At 35.6% G+C, this 15,445-nt stretch overlaps 1 protein-coding gene across 6 annotated transcripts in view; it reads left to right on the forward strand.

Annotated features, from left to right (window-relative positions):
- Positions 1 to 9,807: 9,807 nt before the first annotated feature.
- Positions 9,808 to 15,445, forward strand: part of Fas1 (fasciclin 1 Fas1 domain-containing) — a 379,369-nt gene continuing 373,731 nt past the window's right edge. For all 6 annotated transcript variants that reach the window (XM_018450497.1, XM_018450496.1, XM_018450501.1 and 3 more), the window contains exon 1: positions 9,808 to 9,821. The gene's annotated coding sequence lies outside the window, so the exon portion shown is untranslated. The remainder of the gene's footprint in view (positions 9,822 to 15,445) is intronic.

Here is a 15,445-nt window from a genome sequence, read left to right on the forward strand (position 1 = left end):
TTCCGGCTGACTGCGGCGGCTGTTACTCCATCGAAGAGAATGCAATTTCATCCGTCCCGTGGCTAGCTTTTCGCTTACGAGAGAAAAATTCACAGTGAACTGCTATACCACTCGCATCCGCGCGCTACTTCGGACACACGACGATGTTGTGGAAAAAGTGCAAATTGACGAGAGGTCTGCCTTATCTATGGGACGCACGTTTTATGACGCGCGTACATGCGAGAATCGAGAGACTGCACTCTTTATTTTGAAACGTCGAGTCGCCTCAATGATTTTTTTACGAGTACAGGTGTGTGAAGGATGGATACAAATTTCCATGGTCAATTTAAATCGAAAACAATGGATTGACGTTTAAATTGAAAACACTGAAATAAAATATGTATTTTAGTGCGAGAGAGAAAATATTGTATTTTAACTACAAATAAAGCCCCGTTAACCACTTCCTATCTGTAGCTTAATTTGACTACATAACTGTACATATGTCCCGTAACCGCATCGAACAATATATTGTAGTATTAATTAAAATCGAAAATCACAATACAACAATATAAAGTTATAATCGTTTTAAACCGATGTGATAAAAATCGTATAATAAAAATAATTAATATAGATACTATAAACAGTAATAATAATATATCGTTCCTTTACTTCAAAAGTGACACAACTAAAAAAAATGAGATTTTCCAGTTATTATCATGAATGAGTTAAATAAAGATTACTTTATCATAAAAAAAAGTAAGCTAAACTTAATTTCATACTTCGTCCACCAAATAGCACTTATGTCGTTCTTTCAAAGAGAAGGTTTTCAAAGAGATCGTAATACCTTCAACAAGAGTGACACATTTTGAGTGGTGTCGCTTTTATAAATAAAAAGTGGAGTCGTGTACAGAGAATATTTAGAGTTTAAACAGTTTTGGTGATCAAAGTTTGAAGAAGAAATTATTTACTTTGAATTTAGTCATTTTTATCAAGGTAAATATAAACTGTTGGTGATTTTTCGAGATATATCATTTGATTTAGTCCAGATTTATTATAATTCTATGTAGGATATTAAAATTGCTACAACTAAAAAAGAGTGGTTTTTTTAAAAGTTGTGAATATGATAAAAATGTTATTCGATCATGTGTTTCTAAGAATATATTTTTTTTTTGTATTATTTGATTACCTAGTCAATAATTTTCTGTTAAGTTGAAAGTAATTTTTCTCCTTTTCTTAGGAAAAATTTAATTTTTTGAGTTATGTCACTTTGCAAGTAAGGGAACGATATTTTCGTTAAGTGTAAATTTATTTTAAAAGTTATGAGAGGAGGATGGAGAAAATTTCTCTGTACTCGTAATATATCTATAGCAATTTGACTGAACATAACAATTCAACTGTATAAGTTTCGTAGAACTTTATAATGTTAATGATTCACGATTCTAAAGATTCACTTGAACGTAGGAAATATATGTGGCGAACATGGTGTTCCGCAATTCTGCGGACAGCGTATATAAATTCTGATTACATCGGGCTTATGAGCACGTAACTTCTTCCATTCAAATTGAACTAGCCGCGCAGCAATCTCAAACAATCCCGACTGAACACCTGACGTTCGCATACCTCGTGCCCACGTTTAAACTAAAGTTTCCGCGGTCCGATAATATCAGCAACGTAAATAAACGTTAAACGTTATATACACGCGTCATTATGATGTATCTTTATTAGAGTAATAAATATCTTTCTCGTCGGCCGCGACCTCGTTCATTCACACGGAAAGTGGAGTGTAGTCATCCTCGAATAGACTACCAGACCGAACTCGTTCGTGCGAGGTGAGATCCACGCCGCAGTGAGTTGGTGCAAAATTTGTTTCGACACGCGTGGGATATTTCTTTGGCCGATGTGGTTCAGGTGCGCCGGATATCGCGGTCGCATCTGTACAATCAGATAAAAGTATCGATTGAAAATGGAAGGGTCGATGAAAGGAAAAGAACTCTTGCACGCGCGCGACCCAATTTTTCTCATGGAAAACTTCATTATTCCGTCGAAAGCTTCTCATTATGGGGGTGACACGTTGGCGATATATATTCCAGGCAGGAATCGATTTCCGAGTTCGTAGCCGGTATTTCGACTTTCGAGACGATGCGGCCGCGGTTGACCGGAACTTTCTCAATTCCAATCACGTCCGGCTATCGTTAGCGCCCTTCTCTCGTCTCTGATACCGAGATGTACCCCGATAGCGAATCCTTGAGATCGAGACTCTCCTGCCGCGCCGATGTGTCGGTAATGAAACAGTGTTTTCTCCGTGCGATCGTCGTTCCGCTTGAACGTGCAATCCCACTGCCGGAAATTTCGAAATTATTTTATCGAGTTAATGATAATTAAATTAAACAAAGCTCTGGAGCAGTCAAGAGCGAATTGTAAAATATTTTAATAATCAGAAGTTTGATACATATTTAATATAATAATATATAATATATAATTTTATATAATTACATTTTGAACTCAATTTTTGTTACATATTTTTCTACGTAGTTACATTCTAAAGTCCTGTGGAAAAAATTATATAATTTTATATAAGTTATCAAGCTTTATTTATAAATTTCAAAAAATCGTGACGTGCACTAAAAAAATATTAAAACAAAAACCATTAATTTGATTTAACTATCCTTTTTTTATTGAGTAAATATTTATATATTTTTGTATTAAGATTCAATAATCTTTTTTAGTGTAAAAGTTGGATTGTATTTCACTTATTTCTTTAAATTTAAATTGACATATTTCAGGCTATATCACGGCGGTCCATTTGATGTTGCAAATGTGAATGAAACATTTTTTATTTTTTATTGTGGAGTTCTTTACTTATCTTAAAAATGTAATATCATATATTGTTAGACCTTAGTGGGTTAGGTCCCTGAGGAAATGACTGACAGCCGTGAAAAACACGGTAGTACCTGCCGCGAGCGACAAACCGCCACGACAATAACGAAACGTCTCGCGAAACACGGATACCCTCTTCAAATTTCAGTGCCGGTTTGATCGTATTGCTGCGAGCGAATGCAATGCATCGCACGGTGCAGAGACGGACGCCGGGGAGATGGAGTGCATTATCAGGCGAATTACCATATTTCACGTGCCGCGGTCCATCTTCGTTCTGGATATCGTGACGGCGGGAGAGATGTTACGGTATTGCGAGGGAAATACAGAAGCGCATCCCTCAACGGATGATCGGGTTGTAGAGGGTTTTCTCGCGTTGCCCGAGAAACGACTATACTTCTTATTGGAGATCTCGTAGAGTCATACCTTTTCTTGTGATAATCGATAAATCCCCAATTTTTTATATAATACTCTGGATTTATGGAATTTTTAAAGAATTTAAAAAATAATTTGAAATAGAATGTCCTGACCGTTTGGTCAGAAGGAACTAATTAATTCAACACACTGAAGATGGCTCGAAATGAAGCCGAAACGTCTGTAATTATTATTATTCACGTTACATCGATTAAATGTTTGTAAATTAAAAATTTGATAACCGTCGTCGCACTAATTACCGCGTAAAAACTCTCATTAATCCGAGTTGTTTTTTTATCTTATTTGACATTCTCGAGAGTTACTCTTTGTTTGTATTTTTAAAAAATAATGACAGCGATAATAAAAATTTACGTAGAGTCAATTATTTTAAAATTTGGACTATCTAAGATGCAGCTTTTTGATCGATATGAATACTGCAAAAAAAATGCATTAAAGGATTAAATTTGGATATAAAATGCAGACTTTATCATGCCGATCTTAAGCATGCGATCCTCGAGAGAATCGATATCTGCAGATCGATATTCCGCGTCGTCACGGACGAATCGTCCATCAAAAAGAGAGGTGCCCATTCGTTTCTGCCGGTTAAATTTTACCTCGACACGATGCTCCATGAATAAACATTACGTCAGCACGGCACGCTAATTATTCGCCAATTATTAACGACAATAAATTATTAAACTGGTGAACGCACCAGTACTGGCCGATGGCGGTGTAGTACGGCCGATGTCGTTCTTGCAATTACCATCAATCAATTATTCAAATGAAGCGTCTCAATTATTTAAGAGTGGGCTCATTTAGCGTTGCATCAATCACCCGATCGCGCGACGCATCGAAGCGTCATTCAGGAATTATTTATTATTAGGATTGAGAATTCATCGTTCGACAAATAACATCACCAGATGCGATTGCGTTGAGATGTTGAATAAGTAAAAACTTTCTGATTTATAAAAATCTGAGAAGTAAAAAAAACCGAATATTATCTCTCTCATTCAAATAATATCTAATCGCCTGAAAATCTAAAACGTTAAAAAATTTAAAATTAAAAATTAATACCTTTTTGAACCTACAATTTAACAAACTTAATCCTAATTAACTATACCTATGAAAGTTACACTTAAGTGTTACACTAAAGTTCTAAAGTGTAGTTTAGTGCGCTTTATTCCTGTTTAAAGTACAGAATGTGTGAATTTCCGCCTTATAGCGATTGATAGAGAAAGGTTCAAAGTTTTTTACCTACAATTTAGAATCTCATAGTACCAATTACATAACCGTAAAAAATTTTCAATTGGGTTCAAATAGCTCGTTGCTGTAGTCGAGGGTTTATTAACTCTACTGTTATCAATCGTTGATGAAAGGCAGAAGTTCACTCGCATTCTGTATTTTAAACAGCACGTTTTAGAACTTAGGTATAGTTTTCACAGCTATAGTTGAGAGTTAAGTTTGATAAAATTGTGTGTGTGTATATACACATGTATATATATACTCTCTAAATCTGAATCAGTGGATAGTCACTAATTACCCAGTGGCATACTTGGCACATATAATCAGTGAAGTTCAACTAAAAAAGAAAAAATAAATTTAAACATATTATTTGACTAAAATACTGATATTTGCACGTTAATTTCAATCTTCCAATACCTTATTCATTAAATTTAACAACTAAAACAAAATTAGTTAGATCACATAATAAAGATTAGCTAGGCTAGGACTGGCCATATCGAAATTATATAAGATATAGATGACAGCATATTTGAATTAATAAAACTTAATATAGATTTATTTAAATAATTTCGTTTAATACTGAAATTAATAACGTATGAGTAAAATATTGTTCTCAAATTTAAATAATCTGTATTTTTTAATATTAAATGTTTAATTTTGTTATACTAATTATACATACCAGTCATACAGATTAATTATACATACATATTAATCCAGAAATATAAAACAAATTAATATTAATATAATAACATTTACCTCTGTCGATCTTAATTTTGAGAAAGTTGCATATTTGTACTTTTATGATAAGAACTTATGATACTTTTATGATAAGAACCCTCGACTATAGTCGAATTTAATGATGATTGAATAGCCGAAGCAATTGTAAGGAAATCGAGGAATGATAAATATACTATATATTCGATGACTACACAAGTGAGATATATCCATTTGTCGTCGTGCGAATTTTACGGCTAGTTCAATTTTCATGTACCGCTTACGATAAAAGCATCCGTAAAAGCTCGGTAAACTGATTTGCTTTGACCACCTCTTTTAATTTTTCGATCGTGATGGTAATTTTCTGGCGATTTGAAATATTGTGAGACTCCAATTGCCATTTGGATTTTTGCAACGTTTGTTGCATTTAAATTAGAGTCCCCGAATCAAATTTTGAAGTAACATGAGAAATTTCTGTCATTCATTTATCAATAACTGCCATTATTTCATCCGATAAAAATTAAAAAATTCGGTATAGGATGTTAATTTCTTTCTGCTGATTCAAAAATGTGGTTTCGAGTAATTTAGGCAACGAGCATAGAGAGTGAATTTGCAGCGCATTCGTCGACGTCGCGATGATCGCGTCAAGGGATTAATGAAGCAATATAACGTATCGGGGAAAAATCAAAATTTATGTTTTAGAGCCAAGCGGGCTCGAATAAAGCGGAGCGTTTGGCCGTGACACGCGATTTCCTTTCGCTTATGCCCCTCCTGCACTGAGAATGCGATTTACGCAGGCGTCGCACGCGATTTGCACATCCGTCAACCGAAAGAGCTAGCCCGTTTCCAATCCTGACGTCATCTTAATAAGAGGGACAATATTTCCGGATGGCAAACGCGCCGGCAATACTCTGTAACAGCAAAAACTTTCGAGCAAGTTGTCTTAACTAATGGTTTCTAAACGTGGAAAATCGAGTTACGTTGAAGCATTTTCATACAGAGTATCCAAAAATAAACAATATGTTTTAAGTAATAGGTAAAGATTCTTGATCCTCTCTCTCTATTGCAAACTTTTTGTCCTCTAAATATTTTATTCGTTTCAAATTTTTTATTTTTCTCCGAGATTTTTTAACAATTGGTGATTATTTGATAAAAATTCTTACTCCACAAAAATGTCAATCACCTGAAATGAAAATTCAAAACTCTTTAATTATACAACCTTTAATTTTATGTTTTTTAATTTTTTATGACGGTTATGACGCTCACTATCCACTACAGAATTATTGAAATAAAGAGACTGTGATGGCGTTCGCTAATGTCGCACGTAATTTCGCGACAACATAGACGTGAAATTACAACATAGACGCAAAATTATTTCATGTCGAAACGATCCTAGCGCGTTTCAAAGCGCATACGGGCCGCGTTGTGTACGCATCGCTGTCTACTTTGTATTAATAATAGCGCCACGAATGCACGCATTATCAATGGTAGCAGAATGGGGCGTATATGCTGACATTATCTCGGTACAAATTAGCGAGACCCCCGGAGACGTGTGTGTGTGTGTATGTGTGCACGCTCGCACACGAAGTGCAAAATTACGCCGCGACTGGAATAAATTTAACGGGAAGACATGAAAGCGCAGGTGTATCTTGACATTACGTTAAATTAAGCTATCATGTATTAGTAGCATCCTTCTAACGCGTAATTTTCATCACTTTAATATATTTCATACACAATTAAAAATACATAAGAAATCTATTGACTGTAGCTGAAAAATTTTTCCCATCGAAAGTTGCAAATATTTTATCTTGTAATACATAAATAATATAAATATATAAATTTAGTCTTGGCTGTACAAAACATCTTCAATTTAGAGTATTTTCTTAGAAAAGGCAACAATAAATGCCAAAAGAGAACTGATAAAATATTAAAATTGTAAAAATAAATGTGATTTTTTAATAAAATTGTTTTTAAGTTTATTTTTCGTCAGGTATAGAATGTTTACGTCAATTTGTGGGGGTGCTTTTGACCAAGCACCCTATACGATGCTTTCAATCACAGAAGTTATGTTGTGAAATAATAGGGTGTTAAATTTACTATCTGTGTACTAGTTATACAACCCATCAAGATTCACAGTGTTAAAAACATACTTATACATATATATGTGTATGAATATACACGATTGAGAATACCTATCTCGCAATTCGCCGGGATATATTCTATAAAGCCAGACATCATAACATATCCGAAATATGCGGGAAATCAATGCATCGTTTTTAATATTGACGCAAATAAAAAGCTTCAATCGTGATTCAGCACGCGGCTAATAATTTTCTACTTCAAACGCAAGGATTGTCCGCAAATATTTTGTTTAAAGATACTGTTTTGACTGGTAATATTAGTATAATCAAGAGCATTTATCACGAGCAATTTATTCGGCTGAAATATGTTACCGGTGCTTGAGGATACTCGATCCCCTTGCTTTGAAACAAACACGAAACCATCAAATTCAAACTGCGAACTGCTATTAATCGCCATTCCCTCCCTTTATCTTTGCTATTATACATTTCTCTCGCGTCTATTTTCTCCTTTCATCCGCGGAAATAAACGCGAGATAAAATTCAGAAATGCAAACGTGATGCCTGAATACAAATGTCCACTAATTCGCCGCATCACTCGGTAATCCAATCCCGCGCTCTGATTGCGAACATTTGCTACAGTAGCTGGATCATTGTATTCTGCTTTCAGAAATTTATCTTTTGGTTTCGCGTCTGAACAATTATATAGTTGTTGAGGTTGAAGAATTATGAGTCCGTCGAGAAGCGCAATAAAAAGATGTTTTGCAACTCTTTTCCATCAGACGAATAAAAAGAGAAAAAAAATAGGAAAAATACGAGGATTCAGAAAGACTCGCGTTTCAGAATAAAAATCAGCAAAAAGAGATTCTTCGTTACTCATACAAAAATCAGGAAGGGAAACCGCGATGTCAACCACCCCGCGAGTAAATTCAATGAACTGCAGCATCGTTGAATATCGGGGTATCCCTAGAAGGCATGTTATCGAGACTATTTACGAGCATGCAGAATCCGGAGCAAAGCCCATCCTCTCTCTTCTCTTCCGTTCTTCCTGCTTCTTCACAAAAACCTTCCCTGATATCCAGCATGCGTTCAGCGCTCCTTTTAGTTGCTGCAAGAAGGATAAATATACTCAAAAGAGTGAGAGTTATGTACCATTCACGCAAACATTCAGAAATGTGCATAATTTATCCCTCGACGTTTAAAATTCCACGAATCCTACGTTCATCAGAAATTTCATATCCGTAAAAGTACGTGTAATTTAGTAATTATATTTAATAATTAAAATCGATAATTGGTGAATTTGAAAGATCAATTTAATGATTAAACAATATTAATTTGGATTGAGAATTCAGGTATTCCAAAATTCAAAGATAACATTTTAAGATAATTAAAACTTTAAAAGTTCATAAACTTTAGATCCGTAGAGAATTATTGACAAGGTAAGCTCCAATTTTCGAATCTAATTATTTGAGAATTCTAAATATTAAATATCGGAACTTAAGAACTCGATCCAAAGACCACTGAACATATCTAAGCACACTTGGAGAATGTCATCGCGACAGAGTTTCGTGAGACAATGCCAGATGTATAGAAAACGAAAGAGAGATAGAGAGAGGAGAGTGAGGATCCTATCACTTCGGGTTCTAAACCTACGGTACTAACTGACTAACGACCTTTCACGGTCCACTGCACACTACTGAAGTAATTAGCTGCGCTAACGAGAGATCGTTATGGCCAACCACAGAGCTGCGGAAAAGGCGGCGATCTGTCCCTTGCGATGATCAATTGACGGTCGTTATTGCACGTTGCGTATCTCAGTCTATATAATAGTCTGATATTCATTACTTAACTAAACAGGCGAGCTGGTAAAGCTTGTTGTTAAGTAGCAGTCTAACAAACTACTTTATACAATGTTGGTCTAGCCATCGTCCATCCTATCTGTATATAAAATTTTTCAAAAACAGTTTAACTTTTTCAAGTTCTGTTTTCGGCAGTAGATACCTAAGGATCTTAAGTCTATCGAGGGAAAGTATGAATCAAATTAGGTAATCATAAGGGGATCAAAAGTCACGATCAATTTTAACATAGTTCTTCAATAATTACAAGTGTTTCGCTGCATTATTTAGTCATATCTGTCGCAAAGGATTTGTCATTAATATTACATGTTGCATGTTAATAACTTAGAAACCCCCCGGTATCTCTGAAGAATTACTCTCTTTGGTCATATTTAAAAATTTGCAAATCACGAGGAGCTTCCAGGATGGTAGCAAAGACATCTTTTTTTACGAATGTAGACCTCCGCTGAAAGATTCACTCGCGTTATGCAGCGTGCATCCGGAACTCCGGACCGAAGATCAGAGGATCTAGAGATCCTGGAATTCCGTACCGTAAAATGCACGTACCTACTCATGGTACACGTATCTATTTGTATACATACTGAAGGAAAGAGAGAGAAAGAGAAAGGGGTGTGCGTGTGCGTGCGTGTGTGTGTGTGTGTGAGAGAGAGAGAGAGAGAGAGAAGTGACAACCACGCAGAAGGAAAACGAGCGAGTGGGTGGATGTATTGTAAAGAGCCCTAGGTTCTGTATGCACTTCGCGTTGTAAACTCCACCGAATTCCTCTGCTTTCTGCTACGTCGAACGGTGGGAGAGAGGGAGAGAGGGAGAACGGCCCGGTACATGCCGAAGACGCATTAATATTAATGTACCGGGATTTACTGCGACACGGCTGCTCGAGCCCCGTAGGATAGGATGTATGTTTACAAATGCGTTTCTCAACGTGTGCTACCACCCCCGAACCTCCCTCCATCTGCTCGCGTTCGCCGCTAACGCGCGTTCATCCTGCACGCGCACGGCAGGCGGCTTTCGTCGGCGGAAGTGGCGAACGGGCAAACTTAGACTACTTGCGTCTTGCGGATCCGATCCGGTTTCCGGTGTGCGTTTGCTTCAGAAGCGGTTACTGGTAGCCCTTAATGCGCTGGGGAGGTACGAACGTGTCGGAGATAGTTTTGTATCACTTTGGCCACTAAGCTTGTCCCAAATACGACACTGGGTTAGCTCCTCGAAACGTCAGAGTTATATATATCAAGTAGATAGGAGACTCCTAATTGAAAGATGGGATAAGTCATGGTTATGAACAGCTTACGAAATCGAGAATTTATAGGATCGGATCTTGGAATACTTTTTAAAATTCCAAGATCTGGAAGAGCAGAGAAAGGAAGAATAAATCTGATGATCCGAGAATCTATGTCGACGAATCCGCGGAGTCAAATATTCAAAAGTAAATATAGAAATATAAACTTCGTCTCGGAGGAAAGTAACGTGAAAATTCACGCATCTATCAATGTTAAATTCATAACGTCAAATTATACATATATCTCAATTTGAGTTATTTTTAATCATTTCTACAAGTCGCCATTGGCTCCCATTCAATATGACGTTAATTCAACTAATGCGTCTACAATACACGGAGTAAAAACCAAGAAGTAAGAGTAAGAAATCGATCACAGTCGAATGTGAGAAGAACAATCCACTGTGATTGGTCAATTTCTTACTCTTATTTCTTATTCCGTGTATTGTAAATGACGCATTAGAGTTAAACAATTTAATTCAAGAAAATGTTATATTTGACGCAAATTTAGTTTTTTATTTACTAAGTACACACGTTTTTATAGATACTGTTTACTTTGAAACTAATCACAGGAATTAATTAATTTATACAACCAAAAGCCTTAACAGTCTAAGCAAAATGCTTAAATAATATTTTCGATATGAATTTATATACATATTTCTGCAAACTGCTTGTCGAAATTTACATTGCTCTTTTGATAACGATGTAAAAATGCGTGACAATATTTTCGATTGCATTAATTTTAACAATTAAAATATCATTATTATGCGAAATAGATAGGAAATATCTATTTCTCCAATTCAATTTTATTCTTCGAGAGGATCGTAAAATCGCGTCTCACGATATTTATGTTATATTAAAATAATTCTTGTAATTTCGCGCATTTGTAATTTTTGGCGTTTATACGCGCTATAATTACACGCCTCTGTAAATTTGCTCGTGTCAAGAGAAAGGCAGAAACAGAGAACGAGACCTTCCTAGTTTTTTCCATTGAGCTCGAAATCGATGAATGACAGACAGTTAATCGGGCCGACCGCTTCAGTTGGCGAAAACAAAAGCCGCGGGGCCCCATCTGCATGAAGGGCCTAGCACTAAAAAAAATAACAGCCCATCGCAACGCTGATAAAACGATGATAAAACACATTCACTATTCTTCGCGAATATATCCGCGGTGCATGGCCGAGATAGGAAGCGGAAGTGACACGGAGATAGTCATTAGCGTTTTCGCGCCGAATTATTCCCACGCGCGAACAATTTTATACTACCGCGGATAATCACTTGAGAGAAAAATGAATTGCGGTTCTTAATGTCATTTATTTGAGTGTATTCACGGATATATATATGTAGATTTGACTTTTTAGACTGAAAATTTTCAATTTCTTGATCCTTAAATTTTAAAACTGTTTAGTTCAAACATAATTGGAAAATTTGTGTTGAATTTTACATATATCACACGTCCCAAACGATCATAAATGGTTATTATTAATATTATAAATATTAAAATTAATTTAATGTAAAATATTGAAATAACTAATATCATGTTACATTAAATTAAGATCTAGAATCTCAAGTCTTTTCCGTTTTTGGATGTTTCATTATGTAATTGATTTATTCATATAAGGAGTCTAATTTAACTTATTATGACACATTATATTAAATTAATACTCGGTTAAAAATTTAACATAATAAGAACTAGTTTTAACACAAATATAAAATGGTTTTTACAATGCGTGTATTTAAAAAAGGTTTCAAAGCCTGGAATTACTCTAGAATTTTCATTTAAATAATTAAATTTACTTTCATAATTGACAAGTGAAAAATAATTGTTTAGAAATAAACTCAATTTGTCAATCAACTTATTTCATTGTCGAGAAACAATGAAAGGGAAGGGAGAAAAATGTGAAGAAAATCGATGTAAGAAAATGTCGTATGCAAGGAATTCGTTGGGAAGTAATTAAAAATTACGTAGCGCTCCTGGAAGATTATGGTTCGGAGAGAAAAATGGCGAACGTGAGGAACCGCCTTGGGAAGTGTCACGAGCACTTAACTTTTCTTTTCATGGCCGAGTTTGTTTCATCTTTAAGAGGCCGAGCGAGTTTTCGCGGCGATAGCAGCGTACGGGAAACCCGAAGGGTGTGAGAATCGTAATTGAGGGTCGATGCCCTTAGGGACTTCGAGGCCTCGTACACTACAAGCTTTTCCAACCTTGACGCTTGAAATTATACGATCCTTCGATTACGGAATACGTAAATCGCGACGTTAGAATTCCTATTTGCATTCGGGGATCATTGCGTGTTTATACGCGCGGAACTAGTGCCTTATGAATTTCTAGGGCAAACTCGTTGCGACGAGAAGAATTGATATTCCCCGCTTCGCTAAAAGTATAATCCGATCTATTTTCCGCGCCATTTTCATTTTACTATATTATTCTCATCGTAATGCGAGTGCCAAGGGTAATGTTTGTATATTAATAACTAAATATCCTCCCTTGTACAAACAAACACTGTTATTCGTTAGACAAACATTTGCCAAACTCCGGACAGGAAAATATATTTCTAACCGATTAATTCTGCATCGTCGATGGAATTTATTAAAACCCGTATAATAGCACCGAGTGGTGTGACGTCGCATCTCCAAAACATATTTTGAATTTTGAACAATGTGCCGCTGGTAAAGTACACGTGTTGTAGTCTAAGTCAGTTGAAGAGGCAAAGGAGGCGTATTTGGATTGCTCTAATTACCGAGGTGGATTGGGATGAACTTAACGTGAGTCCGCTTGTACAAGCGAAGAGAACGAGACAATACGGAAGTTCCAGGCGAACCTTCGCGTTTATATTCGTGATCAGGATCTTTCCTTAATCCACGCTGTGCCTCAAGTGGTTTCGAGAATTGGTCCAAGTCCACTCCACTTAGCAAATACCCCATGAACTTCTGTTGGAGTTGGCAATTATATCGCTCCAAATTCGATCGCGCATCTCTCTCTCTCTCTCTCTCTCTCTCTCTCTCTGTCTTTCTCCTCTCTCATTCCGCGATATAAGACAATATAACGAACCTATAGTTAACCACATTAAATCGTAAACTAATAACTTCACGATAAGTTCTTAGCGTTCAATGAAGAGAACGCGAGTCATCTTAGAATTTATTATACTGAACTTTTAATGATTTGATACTTTATGCGTCCCGGCCTTTATTTTTATAAAACAAATTTATTTATATCATTTATGTTATGCACAGAATTTAATTAAAAGCATAAATAGTGCGAACTTTACTCAAGAACATAGAACACAATACAACTAACCATTTTCTAGCGGTATCCCTTTAAATTGTAAGTTATAGAGCTCACAACTCAGCTTACGCTCTGAAAAACGTAATTCAATTCACTTACTTAACTGGTCTAGACTAAAGAATGTAGCCACATTATCTTTACTACTGGTACTGCAAAAAAATAGCTTTCCCGTCAACGATTGCGAGAAATTTAATTTGACCATCATCGGTTCAAACAACGAATTATATTAAATTGTAATTAAGAATTCTAATCAAGGACTTTAAAATACGTCTTACTATAGACGTATACTTTTGACCTACTTTTCTCTTTTTATCGCCGATTTGAAATTAGCCGATTGAAATTAAAATTTATTTAGTATAAGAATATAATAGAATATATATTTATAAGAGAATAAATATTTATATAATAAAAGAATATATATTTATAAGAATATATAAGTATCTGTTAAATTAAAAAGTTAAATTAAAAAGTTGAAAAAATTTATTTAGACTACTATTAGTTATAATTTTCTGCAGCGAAGATTTTTAATGTTTAACATTTTACTAATATCAGGGTTGCCACGAAGCTGGAAATCAGGGAAATCAGGGAAAATTCTTGGCTTTGAAATATCCTACGCAATTTTGGAATACTATCAATTTAATAACAAAATGCAAGCAGTGTCAGCAACATTAATAATAATAATTTATATTACTATGTTAAATTAATTTCTCAAGAAAATATTTAACAGTTTCTAAATCAAGACGAAAAAAATTAAGAAAATATTATTGGAAGTTAGGAAAAATCATGAAATTTTATCTGGAAATCAGGAAGAAGTTATAGAATTTTAGGACGAGGAATTTGTGGCAACTCTGACGGTATTTTTTATTTAAACTTGGAAAAGTTTAATTAGACGATTATTAATTATGATTTCCTGCAAAAGAAAGATATTTTATAACGTTGAACATTTTGCTAATTTGTACCCGAGGGGGGTAATCACTTAATGTAATCGTGGGACAGAATCCTCGAAATCATTATAAAATTCATGAAATCTCTATGTATAATCCGATAATTATGCAACCACGAGAAATCATTGTATATAATATTAAATAAAATCGTATATTTTACCAAATAACTTCATATGTAGTGAAAAAAATTATTTGTAATTATATGAAATCAAATGAAATCACGTAAAATATCTATGGGACAATATTTCAGCTAGTGGTTACTCCCTCAGCATTTCCAAAGAGAGTTTACTAAAATGAACTCCGCTTAAAATTAATTGAGCGAGATGTATATTAATTGCATTTTTGAAAAACAATTAATTTTTTATAACAAAGCTAATTTATGTTTCGATATTTTTGTTAAAGGGGGACCATATCTGCTTTCGACACGCGCCATCGTCACATACGCCAAATGTACGCCCATTACCGAATGCAACCTGTTTGATATTCAATTTCCGTTCGGAATTTTATCTCCACGAAAATCGGAGCAGTTGTATCAGGTCGAATTAAAGTGTCGTGATCCACGAGCGCGGCGCGATCGCGGAATAGGAAAAGGCGGGTGACGTCACGTGTTCTCTCGGCGGTCGCACGCGCGGGAGGGGTGTGCGACTGGAGGGGGTAACTCGGCTGCGGGCAGGCCATGCCGAAGACTCGTTCCGACGCGGGTGGTGGGGTGTAAGAGGGGTCCAGGCATGGAGAGGGCGCAGTACCGCGCTATCCTCCGTATCGTTGACACGTCGAGCGGAAAG

The sequence above is a fragment of the Mycetomoellerius zeteki genome, unplaced genomic scaffold, assembly GCF_001594055.1.
Source record: "Mycetomoellerius zeteki isolate Tzet28-1 unplaced genomic scaffold, Tzet1.0 scaffold285, whole genome shotgun sequence".
Taxonomy (NCBI): Eukaryota; Metazoa; Arthropoda; class Insecta; order Hymenoptera; family Formicidae; genus Mycetomoellerius; species Mycetomoellerius zeteki.